The following is a 13,243-nucleotide window of genomic DNA, read 5'->3' as shown; positions in this document are numbered from 1 at the left end:
CAGCTTTTACCAAAGGTGTCATGGGCTTTGAAGACACTCGAACTCAGGATGCAAGGGAGAAACGTGCTAAGAGGAAGGCACGCTTGGCAAATCCACACCGTGATCAACTCCCGCCCGGAAATCAATGTCCCCACTGTAGAAGGATGTGTGGATCCAGAATTGGCCTCCACAGTCACTTACGGACTCATTGTTAAAACCATCTTTATGGAAGACAATCTTACTTAGCTATGAGTGATTGCCAAAGAATACTTTGGGTAACATAAAATTCAGTTGTTAGTGTTTGTCTAGATCAAGTAGTCAACAAGCTCGCTGAAGATAAAATACTGTGAAATGTTCATTATTTGAGGACAACTTTTATTATAAACTGCTCGCTGGGTACAATAAATGCACTTTTAAAGTATGTATTTTGTATGTGTGTGATATGAAAAATCAAAACTAATCCATGAAATTGCCTTAACAGGACTAAACACATTGTCTTCAACTTTGTCTTTTTATTTCCTCAACGAGTCTCAGCTGTGCTTAGGTCTCAAGAGAAGGATATAAACCTCTCACAATGAATGGTGGATCTGCTTGCTGTTTGTAAATGGGTGACCAATAATGTAGTTTGAAGCTTGTTGGCTGTATTGATTTAGTCCTCTCATTATGCATGGATACAAAGGACTGTGGAAAGTTGCACACAGATCAGTCAAGATGTGTGGCCTTGAATAGCCTTGTGTTAGACCAGAGGTTACATTTGCAACTTCACCAGAACTTAAAATAAATTTGTTCCATTTGCACATTTAATGCTCTTTTCTGTTATTCTCCGTCCAGAGACTTGTTATTATGATGGCAATGTCACGTCTAAGTTTTGTTTTTGTTTTGTTTTTTGCCAGTGCATGAAATTCTAGGAGTTTCACAGTGTTTGTCATATATTTATTTTAAAATCAACTGGAAATGAGTACTCTCTCAGCTCTGCTCTGAAATACTGTGAGAAACTGTTGAGTCCACAGAATATTTGTCATGTAGCCAAGGATCTCATCTACTGAATACCTTGTGGTTGGCTATAATCGGAAATAACATTTTTGGAAGGAAGTGTTGTTGGAACTAAAGCATTCTGTTTGAAGTATGTGCACTTGCACTGTTGCCAGAGAGATTCAAATATGGCCACTAGGAGGCAGTCTTACCTCACAATACGCTAGATGTGTTTCTGTGTTTCAAGCCACAGATAAATAAATGTGTAGACAAGAATGATCACATCTTTAGAAAACTAACAGACTGGGTGAATCTATATGGCCTCATAGAAAAGCCATGGACTTATATTCAAGATTGGCTACTGATTAAATAATCTAGGTTGATTACCTCTTAATTCAATTAGAGTTTTCAGACCTGCATTAATAATTTTGAATATGAGTTCTGTGTTACGAGGCTGAAGAGAGGGAAGCTATTCAAGCTGCTAACACTGGGCATTTAGGGACTACAAGGCAACTAGAAAAACTGGTTCAGAAAACGAACAGTGGCGATTCTATTTAGTTATAGAAGGAGTTGTTGGCATCCATCTGTTTTAGGAGAGGAGTGTGCCTTTGGGTGTGAAGTCAAACTGTAGGAAGGTTGCTGTGCCAGCTGTGGCTGTAGAGACCAATACAGAAGAGACATGTTTTGTTGCAGCTGGGGCAGATGAAGGCGTCCGGTTGTACTGTTGTAGATGCACCATGGTGTTTCTCCTCCCAGTGGTCATTCCTCCTCCAGTCACACGACTTGACTGTCTGTCTCCAGGCACTGCGGTCATCTGCAAGGGATTCCCACATGACAGGGTTGTCATGTTTGAAGGCATCTTTGTAAAGGGGTAGAGTGTCTCCTTTTAATAAGGCATGGACCTGTCCCCAGGCTTAACCATTCAAGGGACATAAGAGAGATGGAGGGGACAGGCAGATGTGATAGGATTGTTCTGAAAATACCAGGACAAGAGGTGCATTGTAAACAGACATTTGTTTGCAGTGGTACCTCAGGTTACAAACACCTCAGGTTACAAACTCCACTAACCCGGAAGTAGTACCTCAGGTTAGGAACTTTACCTCAGGATGAGAACAGAAATTGTGCATTGGCGGCATGGCAGCAGCAGGAGGCCCCATTAGCTAAAGTGTTACCTCAGGTTAAGAATGGTTTCAGGTTAAGAACGGACCTCCAGAACGAATTAAGTTCTTAACCAGAGGTACCACTGTATGTATTATGGCCAGGCTGAACTCCAACTGGTCTTATGGGATGGAGTGGCCTTTGTGTCTTCCTTCCTCCCACATCTTGTACAACAGTCATGTGGCAACTGACAGTCAGAGCCCAGTGGTGCCTTCCTTTGGTTATGAACTTAATTCGTTCTGGAGGTCCGTTCTTAACCTGAAACAGTTCTTAACCTGAGGTACCACTTTAGCTAATGGGGCTTCCCGCTGCCGCCACGCGATTTCTGTTCTCATCCTGAGGTAAAGTTCTTAACCTGAGGTACTCCCACTTCCCCTGTTTTTATGTCTAGCCGTAGCAGAATGCCAGATTACCATGAAACATGTGTTCAACAACAATTTGTTTTTTCAGTGTTCTACCTTCTGCCTGTTTTATTTACAAAATGCAGCAGATAAATTTAATTAACTTAATTAAATCAATGCAAAATCACGGTGGACCCAAACTGCATTTGGTAATACCCCATAGGCTGCAAAAATAGCTACTGCAAGCCATGCTTTTTAAGGGAAGGTGGGTGAGTGTAACAGGCACATCAGGAAAATTAGCTTCAGCTGTGCTCTCAGGCTACAGGGAAGGTAAGTCTCATTTTTCTTAGCAGATGACTTAGGACTGTGGTGATAGCTATTTTTAGTTGGATGGCCTCTTTATTTACAGCTCCAAAGCATGTTTACCAGGAGGTAAATTTTATTACTGAAATCATGTAGGATTGGGCATAAAATAAGAACAGTGGGGAATATCAGCATCCCTTCCCCTTTTATAGTCCATTGTGCATCCCCCATAGTCCCCAAACTGCACTAAAGCTGATTTTTGGGACACGGGGAGGGGGAGGAAATTTATCCTGCTGGTGGATGTACCCCATTGGCTTTCACCCAGGTATAATCCACTAAACATTTTGCTAAATTTGATAAAACTTGAGCCAGTAGTATGAAACTGTTCCCAGTGTCTGTAAGCGTGAGCAAAGAGACTTCAGTGAGATGGAGCCCAGAATCGCAGCAAGGTTTTTAAAGGCCTGATATATTCAAAATGAAAGTGATTTGCAGACAGTGTGTGCTTTTAAGAATATATATATTTTTCTGCCACTCGGAGTAGTGATGTTAGTCTATTGCAGCAAAACAGTTTTGTGGCACCCGAACAAAGAGACTGGAAGTATAAGACTATCGGTGGCTATCAGCCATGATGGCTTTACTCTGTCTCCATAGTCACAGGCCATATGCTCCTGAATAGCAGTTCTGGAAACTTTAGGAGGGGAGAATTGCAATCAGCCCCTGCTTGCAGGCTTCCCAAGGGCTGGCCACTGTGGGAACAGGATTTTAGACTAGATGGGCCATTAGTTTGGTCCAGCAGGGCTATTGTTGTGTTCTTAAATTTGTTGCCTATAAGATTTGGTTGAGGAATATTGCATAGTCTGAAACATAAGGAGGGGAGGGGTCTGTGTCTTCCTCATAATTTTTCTGAAATCACTGGTGCTATGTAGGGAGAGTATCTGCAGTAACACAAACTTCTAATTTTGATTTGTGTGTTCTGCCTTGTGGGTAGGTTTTATTGGCTTGGCATCCTTATGTTACTGGCAGGCACAGAAACCAAATTGCTCTTTGAAAATCTCATGGAAGCATATGATTCCCTTGTTTACTTCCAAAGCAGGCTTGATGCTGTGAATCAAGATAACTGAGCGAATCCTCAATTTAGTCATGCAGGCAAATTGATTATGGAAATTGGAAGAGAAATAGTAAACAGAATTTGGTGTGACAATAACACGTTGTGATCCAATGTCTCCAGAATGCTTTTCTCCACGAAGAACAATCCTTTAGCCGCCTTGTCTGTCAGTCACCTTGCCACTCAAATGCTATTCATGCCTGGAGGCAAAAGAAAGTTCTTAAACTGTGGAACTGTTCTCTTCAAATTACCTCAGCCAGAGAACTATATAGAATGGTTTGGTCTATAGGGTTTTTGAAAACAAGCAAACATTGATTTGGTTCCAGAGGGATGTTTCACTTTCATAAATGTGTCATCTGTAAAGGAGCATCCTATAGTTTCTTCCTATTGCCCTCTGTGTCTTCTGGATAAATACATATGTACTTATAAGGATTTTAGAAAGCATATTTTCATTTAATATGTACTATTTATTTCAGATCCTTTATGTAAGGAATGTTCTTAGCTTTTATATTAAAGGCTTATTGCGAACTTATGCTCCCTTTTATTTTCATTTAGAGTAGATGATCTGCATGCCTAGAACCCCCAAGTTCTGTTCCTGACACCTTCAGGTAAGAAGAGGACTTTTATCTGAAACCTTGGAGAGCAACTACCAGACAGTGTAGACAATACTTAGCTAAATGGGCCAATAATCTGCCTCTCTGTATAGGACACTTTTCTGTGGTTGTAATCCCTGTCACTGTCACTGTTCTGTGTGACCTGTTGCCGGTGAGTAGCTGTGTTAGGTTGGAAGTCTGCCTGTAAGCAAAGGCCAGCCTATATCACTCAGGGCCTCTGAGAGGAATTATCAGGATGAGCTGTAAATCTTTGATTATAATTTGGAATATTTCCTGCTGAGTGAAGTCTAAATTTGTTTGAATGATACCTTTGTTCATTTGTTAAGAGGTATGCAGAACATATTCTATTCATATAGCAAAAATCCAAACTTATTTAAAAGGGTTGGTCTTAACCAACAAAGCCTTTCACAATACCTCATGGACCAGCTTTACCTCATACATGCCTACCCAGGCCCTCAAGTTATCATCAAAGGCCGTCTCCTCTAGGAGAATTCCAAAGGGTAGCAACATATTCCAAAATATGTGGAATGGTCTGTTAGGGAAGCTAACAGATGAAATTTTTTTTGCAACTATTCCGGATGATATTTTCATTGTGTGTGGAGAGGGTGATTTCATTTATTAATTAGTGGCCATTCACTTTTAGTTTGTCATTGATTTTAAACACTGTATTTGCATGGATTTTAATGCTGTTAATTTCCTTGAGACAGCTGTGACAGATAAATCAAATACATAAATAATACTACAGTATCTCTCTCTTAATAGTGGCCAGTCAGACTTGCCTGCTGGGAAGTGAGAGCATTTCATTCTCTGCATCTAGTATTCAGAGTATGTTGCTGCTATGTATGTAAAGGTTCTCTGTGGCTGTTGTGGCTTATAGTCTCTGAAAGGCCTGTCCATCATGAATTTCCTAATGCTCTTCATAGCTTTCTAATTAAGTGGCCACCATTGTGTGTTGATTTTCATTTGTTAATTATGTGTTTTGTCTGGGGCAGGGAAGGATACTTCCACTGATACTCAGTTTTGTTGGATAACCCCAGTTCTAGTGTTCTGAGAGACGATAATGTCTTGACACTGTTAATAGCTTTATTGACCTCGGTGATATTTGCTCCATTTTTTAAAATTCAGCAATAGCTGAGTGATAGCTATTTCACATCCTTGGGAATGCTGCTGCTTCTTGGTTGTTGTTTTTAAGTTGTTGCTCTGATTTGAACACCCTCCGCTGCAGCTGCGAGTGACGTCTGCTTGACAAAGTTATCACCAAGTGACGATATACAGAGACTGTCAGGCTTATGGTGTCAGGCCTCCTAACACTATACAGCCATTCATTCTTTATAATGTGAGGGAGCTGGAAAAAGAATGCTGTCGGGGCACTTGCCAATACTTGTCAAAGGTGTTGCGTATCACGACAGATCATGTTTGGTAATATGCCTCTGTGAAATAAGAATCCAGTTTAAACTCTGCTTTTATAGTGTAAAAATCACCTTTCTCTTTATAAATAATTATTTGGCTTGTGGGGCAAGAAGTAGCTGTGTGCGGTGAAGTAGCTGTAGAAACCTGGGTGTCTGCATGCTGACATCCTATTCCTGAAGAATGTGTAAGCAAGGATTTAGCTTTGTAACCAATAGCAACTTCTCCCCATGTAATTATTTATACATGCTGTAAAGAAATAGCTTGATTATAGCTTGGGAATAAGTAAGTGTCACAACTCCAAAACACTCTGCTTGCAAGGCAGCGTGGATAAAAAACCATCTTTAGAAATAATAAAGCTGGTTCCCGAGTCAAAGTAGATCCTGAATATTAACTACTTACTTTCCCACCAATGTGCATGGAGGTCTTGGCTCTCTTTGTCTATTGTTTAGATCCAGATTCTGGAATGTGTCCCTTTTATCCACTCTTAATTTGTGCAAGAGTTGTAATAGAATTGCTTCTAGTTTTGTACTGTTATAATTTTTTTTTATATAGAAACATGAGTTGCTCATATAAATTGGTGAACGCTAAGATTAAGATACCAGATGTGGAAGTATTAATATTCTGCTGGATGCATCAACTTTTTACAAAAATACCCTACCTATATTTTTATTTATTTACACAATTTATATCCCATTGACAGAAATTCATAAAAAAATAAATACAATAAAATAAGAAATGCAAAGTAATATGGCAAGCTAAAATGGCAATAGTCCAATCAAAGAACCAGTTAATCTCAAAACAGCTTATAATTAAAAATGCTAAAATTAGCTATTCTCAAAACCCTTCAAGGATAGAAGTATTTTCCCTAGTGCTTCAATGTGAGTATCAAGAGCATCTAGACAGTCTTCCTGTGGTAGAGCTTTCCAAAGGTGAGGAGCACAACACACTCCTTTTATTGTTAAAAGTTAAGCCTCCAACACATCCCTGCTTTGTAGCCGAATCACTGCATATATGTTTTCTTTAAGAATGCTCACATCCAATTAGGCCCTAAGGCTAAATCATTGGAATGCCTAATGGGGAAGTGTGGGAAAAGCTAAGATTGTTAAAGCAAAATAACGGCATGTGCAAGTGAGCACTGTTTTGTACTTGATGGGAACATGGCTATTGTGTCAATAAAAGGATTCCATATATGTGATAAAGTGGGCCGGCCGTAGATTTCATAGCCTTCAACTTTCAGGTAAAACAACAATTGAAATAATGATATTTATAATGAAATTGAAGGCATCTGAAGGCAGCCCTGTATAGGGAAGTTTTTAATGTTTGATGTTTTGCTGTGCTTAATGTGTTAAATGTGCTCCAGTGTGGCTGGGGCAACCCAGTCAGATGGGTGGCATTTAATTAATACATTATTATTATTAATTGAGATTTTGCTTTCCCTGTCCTTTGAAATGTTTGTGAGCAAATACTGCTATTCGACTTATATTTGACATTTATGCCAGGGCTCTGCTTCCCCTTGTCCCATGTCTTCAACTTGTGCTCATGAACTCCTTTTCTATGAGGTCAGATTTCCTAATTTTTGAGGGATAAACACAGCAGTGTGGGTTCCTTTAAAAAGAAAACCGCACACATACACAAGATTTCACGTTTCTTGCCAAAATACGTGCAAGAAGCGAACCATTCCTCAGAGGGAATATTGTTGATGCTGGCATCTTTCCTTCCCTCTCCTCATCTATCCTAGAGAATTGCGCCTGTCGTCATGACAATGGACCATGATCTTCAACTTTGTTTAGCACTAAAAGGAAACTGTATATGAGAAATTCTGCATTGCTCTTTAAATATTTCCATTCTGGTGTGTCTGTGGCTCAGTTCTGCTGTCATCCAAATGAGAGGCATCACTGAAACTTATCCCAGGCACATTTGTATCTGCTGTTCCCTTCTCTTTTTTCAGCCGTGTACTTTTCATGGCACCTGAATAAACATTTGCAAATATTTATCATTTTTTACCTCACCATTGTGCACTTGAGATCTTTCCCACAACTCCCCTATGTAAAATAGCGAGCACGCGCCTCCTTTTTAATATAAACATGCAACTAATGTGCCCCATGTCACCACAGACATCTGTTATATGTAAAGTAGGCATTATATTGCTCACAGATCAGTCACTTTGTATCAGCACATGTTTGCATGGTGATCTAAACTTTGCAATTTATGTAGATAGAAAGCAGGGTCTTTCTCAGTATCGCATACAGTAATGTCAACCCCATGGGTGGCAGTCAGCTGTGTTTTCCTTGGAGTAGACCCACTGAAATTGGTGGACCTATTTTGGTCATGTTCATTAATTTCAGCAAGTGAACTCTGAGTAAAACTTAGTTGAATACCACCCTATACTTAGAACTGAATGGCATACACTTGTTTTGTTCTGTAGACCTTGTTAAATGAAATGGGCTGGTGGCCGAAATTTACCACCCAGCAGTTGACAATAGGACATCATGGGGGAAGGGTTTTTTTAGCCGGAACTCGCCGGAACTCAGTTCCAGCACCTCTCAGGTGGGCACCGTTGCCATTATAAGAGAACAAGGGAGGCATTCATGGTAAGTTCCGGCACCTCTTTTTCTAGAAAAATATCTCTGGAGAAGGGGGAAGTTGAAACACACCTTTAGCCATTGATTCTTTTTCAATAATATACTTACAGTGAGGAAGGTGACTGTAGTTCTAGCAAGATAATCTGTTCTTAAATAGGTAAATTCTACATAAACACCTTGCAATCTAGGCTCCTCACCACTGAAGCCACCTGGGTTCAAGTGACTGCATTGGCTCCAGAAGTATCTCTGACTACTTGTTTATTCAGGAGGTGTGTGGCTCCATCATGCTCCATCAGGCCACGTACCCAATTCCTAAATCCAGAAACCACCCATTAGTAGCCCCTCCATTTTGTCAAGCCTCAACTTCATTTTATTGGATGTCACCCAGCCCATTGCTGCCTCCAGGCATCCATCCTGTCATCCCAAGCACATGGATGTGTGATTTAGTTCTGTTATCAGCATCCTGGAATGAGTCTAGCACAGGCTTATGAACAACCCATGTGATTTGGCTGATCCCACAGTTGTCAAAGCTGTAATGCAGAGCTCTGATTATACAGAATTGTGTTTAGTAGTAGGGACCACATTGTCATGAGTCACATTGCCATGAGGCTTCAAACACACCTGCTTGTGGGCTATAGCATGCATGGCGCCAAAATGTGATGCTACAGATGATTGCCTGGGAGCTGCCATCCAGTTTGAAATTTCTGTCCTGTTCACCCCGACACATTCCCAGAGTACTACCACGTTTTCTCACTTGGTTGGCCCTTCTAAAACTGAGATTATTACACTAACAAATAACACACAACTGGCAGAAATACCACATATCTCACAGCCTTCGTGTTGATTCTGATTTTGTAATTTCTGCTGTCTATATCTCGCTGGATACTTAGATGCCAGAACAGAGGATTACGGCTTAAACAACTGCTTGCCTTAGAGGCACTGAATCGCTATTGTGTGGCTTTTTTTTCTGTTTCTGATAAGGATTACAATTTAAGCCATTGCGTCCCTTGGAGGCACCAGTTCACTATATGTTGTCATTCCTCTTCTCCTTTCCATCCTTCAGTTTTCCCGCCAAACTTTATAAAGATCGATTCAGAAAACACCCCACAGCCCATATAAACCATCAACTGTTTTGAAAAATCTTTTAGAGCATCCAACCTAACAATATGCAGCTTCATAATGAGCAAAGCTAGGTTTTCGTTATCGCAGGAATTTATCAAAGTCAGTATTTTTATTTTCTGTACTCAGACCTGCCTGTCCTTGTTTCCGCTCAAAAAAGCCATGCTTCTTCCATTTGATGAATATATAGTATAGGGCAGTGTTCAGATTTTTCAGCATTGTGCAGAGTTCCCTCTGCAAATATTTAAAAATTAAGCTGAAGTATGTGGCCCATACCCCACCAGGCTCATGGTATGTAGCATACATTCTTCAGACTATTTTGGTGGTGAATAAATGTCATGGAATGCACCCAACTCAGAACTTTGGGAAGCGGAGAAAAGAACAGGCAGCTTATCCAATACATTAAATGTGAAGGATGGAGATTTTTTTAAAATAGTAGCTTTTGAAATGATGCATTAATTCCTAATGTATCTCCAAATAAGTTAGACTTTCTAAAGCTGCCAAAAATGATTAAGCGGTGGCACTATAAATTGTGCAATGGAGTTGTGAAATGGATCCAAGAGCGTGCACATTTCTGAACACGTGCTTGACTTAAAAAAATAAAAAATTACAACTGCCTTGCAAAACTTCATTAAAAGGGATACATTTGGCAATTACGAATAATAGCTTTTCAAAGGAGAAAAGTTGCTGTTATGCATGTACTGGTTCCCACTGATTTCTGTTTCGAAACCTATTGCTCCCGGTTACCAAATTGCAGTATTTTAATTCATTCAAGGGAGCTCTGTTTAGGGACGCATTCTTCATTCATCAAAATCTCTGTGAATAGCCGGGTACGTGCATTTGTTCGCAAGCCCCTTTGGGATCCAAGTCTAAGGGATGTGAGGAAGCAATTGCGTGGCTGTTTCACCACCTGCCCGGCTCTGCACAGATCCTCAAACAATCCCTTGTTTGGCTCTGTGAACTTGCCTTTCCTCAGCAATGCAGTGAAGTTAAGGCATAGCAAAAATCTCTAATCCTAAACAATCTTCTGTTTAAATTCCATTGATACCAACTGCATTTATTTAAGGTTGCAGTTAAGATTTAAGATTGTGGGACTATCCTTGACTTTTTGGGACACCTAAACTGCAAAGACAAAGTGAGCATATAGAGAGGGCTGGGTCTAATACATTCTTAAAACGAATACGTGAATTGAAACTATGCATCCAGTCATTCCGAGTTCTGCACTGAGAGAAGCTGGATTCTGTGACATAATTGCAGAAATTGAGGTTTGCATAAATTAATTGGCATAATTCTGTGGTGTTGAGGGTAGTGTTTTGCATTGCTTCTTCTAGGTTTGCTAGCCAAGGGAAGGGCCCCAAACCAAGGCCCCAAAGCTATATTCTTAATCACTGAAATCTTTATTCAGCCATCACCTTGGTTCTGAATATATCAGCAGTTGCTGACATGCTTTCAAACACGTCTTTTCATCTGTAAGGACCACAAAGATGTTGCTGCTGTTTTAATGGCCTTCTACAAAACTTGAAGAATTGCAGTTATGCACAGAACCTGTCTTTAAGTCGCATGCTCTAATGAGGCTATACTAATATACTTGTAATGGTTTCTGTCTCATTTACACTTTTTTCAATTGGCTGCAAACCTCCAGTTAAATTACTTTCCAATTAAGACACTATTTATCACAATTTATGTTCCTTCTCCCTCCCCCTATTTATCCTCATTGTCCTTGGGCCCTGTGTATAATAATAGTGTTGATATCACCCTTAATACATTGCAGTATTCATGAAACACCTGAAAATCCCAGTAGATTTTAGTTGCGGAGTCGGTTGTCTGAGTTGAATTTTTGCCAGGTACAAGGTAATTAGTTACAACAGATATGAGCTAATGCCATGCTTGAATAGCATGTCCATCAATAATCAGCTCTATTAGGTAATGTGATAAGTGCTTCCAAAGCACAGATGTTGAACAGAGCAAACCTATCGAATCAATTTAGTGCAAGGGTATTTATCTGTCACTTTGTGAAGGGTAACAGGAAGTAATTTGACTGTAAACAAGTCAGTATTAACTATGATTGCAGCCGCTTTAGAAAACAGAGTTTTTAAAAAATGATCTCCGTGAAGTGAAACGCTGGGCTGACAAGAATAAAATGAACTTCAACAGGTAGAAATGAAGGTGTTCCACTTAGGAAAGAAGAATTAGCAGATACTAGTGATGTGATAACATCCAACTTTTTTCTATATAGAGATTGATGTGACATATGTGTGTGTGTTCCTCCTGATCTGCGTACCTGCAGTGAAAAAGATGCTTTTTCACCACTTGTGAAGTGGTCCAAAGTATGTAGCTTTCTTCTGACACACAAATCACAAACATTTAAAGATTAGTCTTTAAATTATGGGCCAATCCAGGGGACATTGACTGGGTGGCGTATAAATGACAAAAAAAAATTAAGTGGAAGACAACTGACTTGGAAGTTGCATTACTTGTTGACTTGGGTGACCCAGGCTACACACATTTTAACAATGCCATCCTTTGGAATGGAAGTTCAGTACAATTTGGATTGCCTTAACATAATCGTTAAGGGAGGCCAATTCTCTCCTTACTCATATTTTCAGTACTGCATTAAGTGTTGGTGTCGGTCATCATGTTTCAAGAAGGAGTAAGTATCCAGCAATTTAACCACTAGCACATTTGCAGAGCTAAGCAGGGTCCAGTATGGTTTCAAATTGGATGGGTGACTTCATATTGAGATTGCTGCACCGCAGGCGGTTGAACTAGATTTTCCTTGGGAGCCCTTTCCAACTCTAAAGTCCTCTGATTCTATGATCCTTGTGAAACAGGGATATGATGTTGAAGCATAGTTTCCATTAGTCCTATTCAGAATGGTCAATGGTCAGCGATGATGGGAGTTACAGTCCAGCAACATCGAGGGACATTGGTTTCCCATCCCTAGTTTAGAATGAAATTTTATAAACAATGTTTTAACTGAGAAAAAAAGATAGCGGGGTGGTGAATCTACTGGGTTGGAGCCCTGCCCCATAACTAAAAGTAAGTGGTTGTGATTGGAGAATATCCATATAAATGGAACATCAGTGGCCTTCAGACCATTTTTGTCTTGATGTAGTTTTCCTTGCTAAAGCGAAGTTTTGACAGAAAGCTGGTTTGCAGCCAACATTTTGACCGTGTGTTATCTATAAAATTGAGAGCAGAGTGATGAGCTGGTTAGGTGGGGAAATGGTCGCATTTAACAGTCCAGAGGAACTACTGATACCTGCTATCTGCACCTTGCTTTTGTGGCCCTAAGAGAAATCAGTTCATGCTGCAGAATAGCTTTGTGCCAGAGCTGACCGTGCAAAGGAAGCCCCTGAGCCATCTACCTCTCAGTTCTGTTAGAAAATGGAGGCTCTGGGTGTTTTAAGTATTTTATGTGCCTTTGAACTTTTTATTCTTTCCAAGGGCCTGGCTTTTATGCCCAGGGCTACAGTCATACTTTCCTTCAATAAATCATACCACTGACAGTTCTAGGGTTGCTGTGTATAAGTTGCTGTTCCACCGAATGGGACGTGTTATTAAATAGTTTGATGCTCTGGAATATTTATCGGCTTGTATTGTGTGCCGTTTTCTTCTCTTTGAAGTCCCTAATGTGCCATTTAATTCTCTTGCAAGAAT

The 13,243-nt window shown here is 40.1% G+C and overlaps 1 protein-coding gene across 1 annotated transcript in view; it reads left to right on the top strand.

The window, feature by feature from the left end:
* The first annotated feature begins 2,820 nt into the window (after positions 1-2,820).
* MID1 (midline 1) overlaps positions 2,821-13,243 on the top strand; it is a 267,098-nt gene continuing 256,675 nt past the window's right edge. The window contains exons 1-2 of the mRNA XM_083612131.1: positions 2,821-2,882; positions 4,414-4,466. The gene's annotated coding sequence lies outside the window, so the exon portion shown is untranslated. The remainder of the gene's footprint in view (positions 2,883-4,413; positions 4,467-13,243) is intronic.

The sequence above is a fragment of the Podarcis filfolensis genome (genome assembly GCF_964270895.1).
Source record: "Podarcis filfolensis genome assembly, chromosome: 4".
Lineage (NCBI taxonomy): Eukaryota > Metazoa > Chordata > Lepidosauria > Squamata > Lacertidae > Podarcis > Podarcis filfolensis.
Note: the sequence above shows the minus strand (reverse complement) of the source record. Positions and strands in the feature narration are given on the sequence as shown.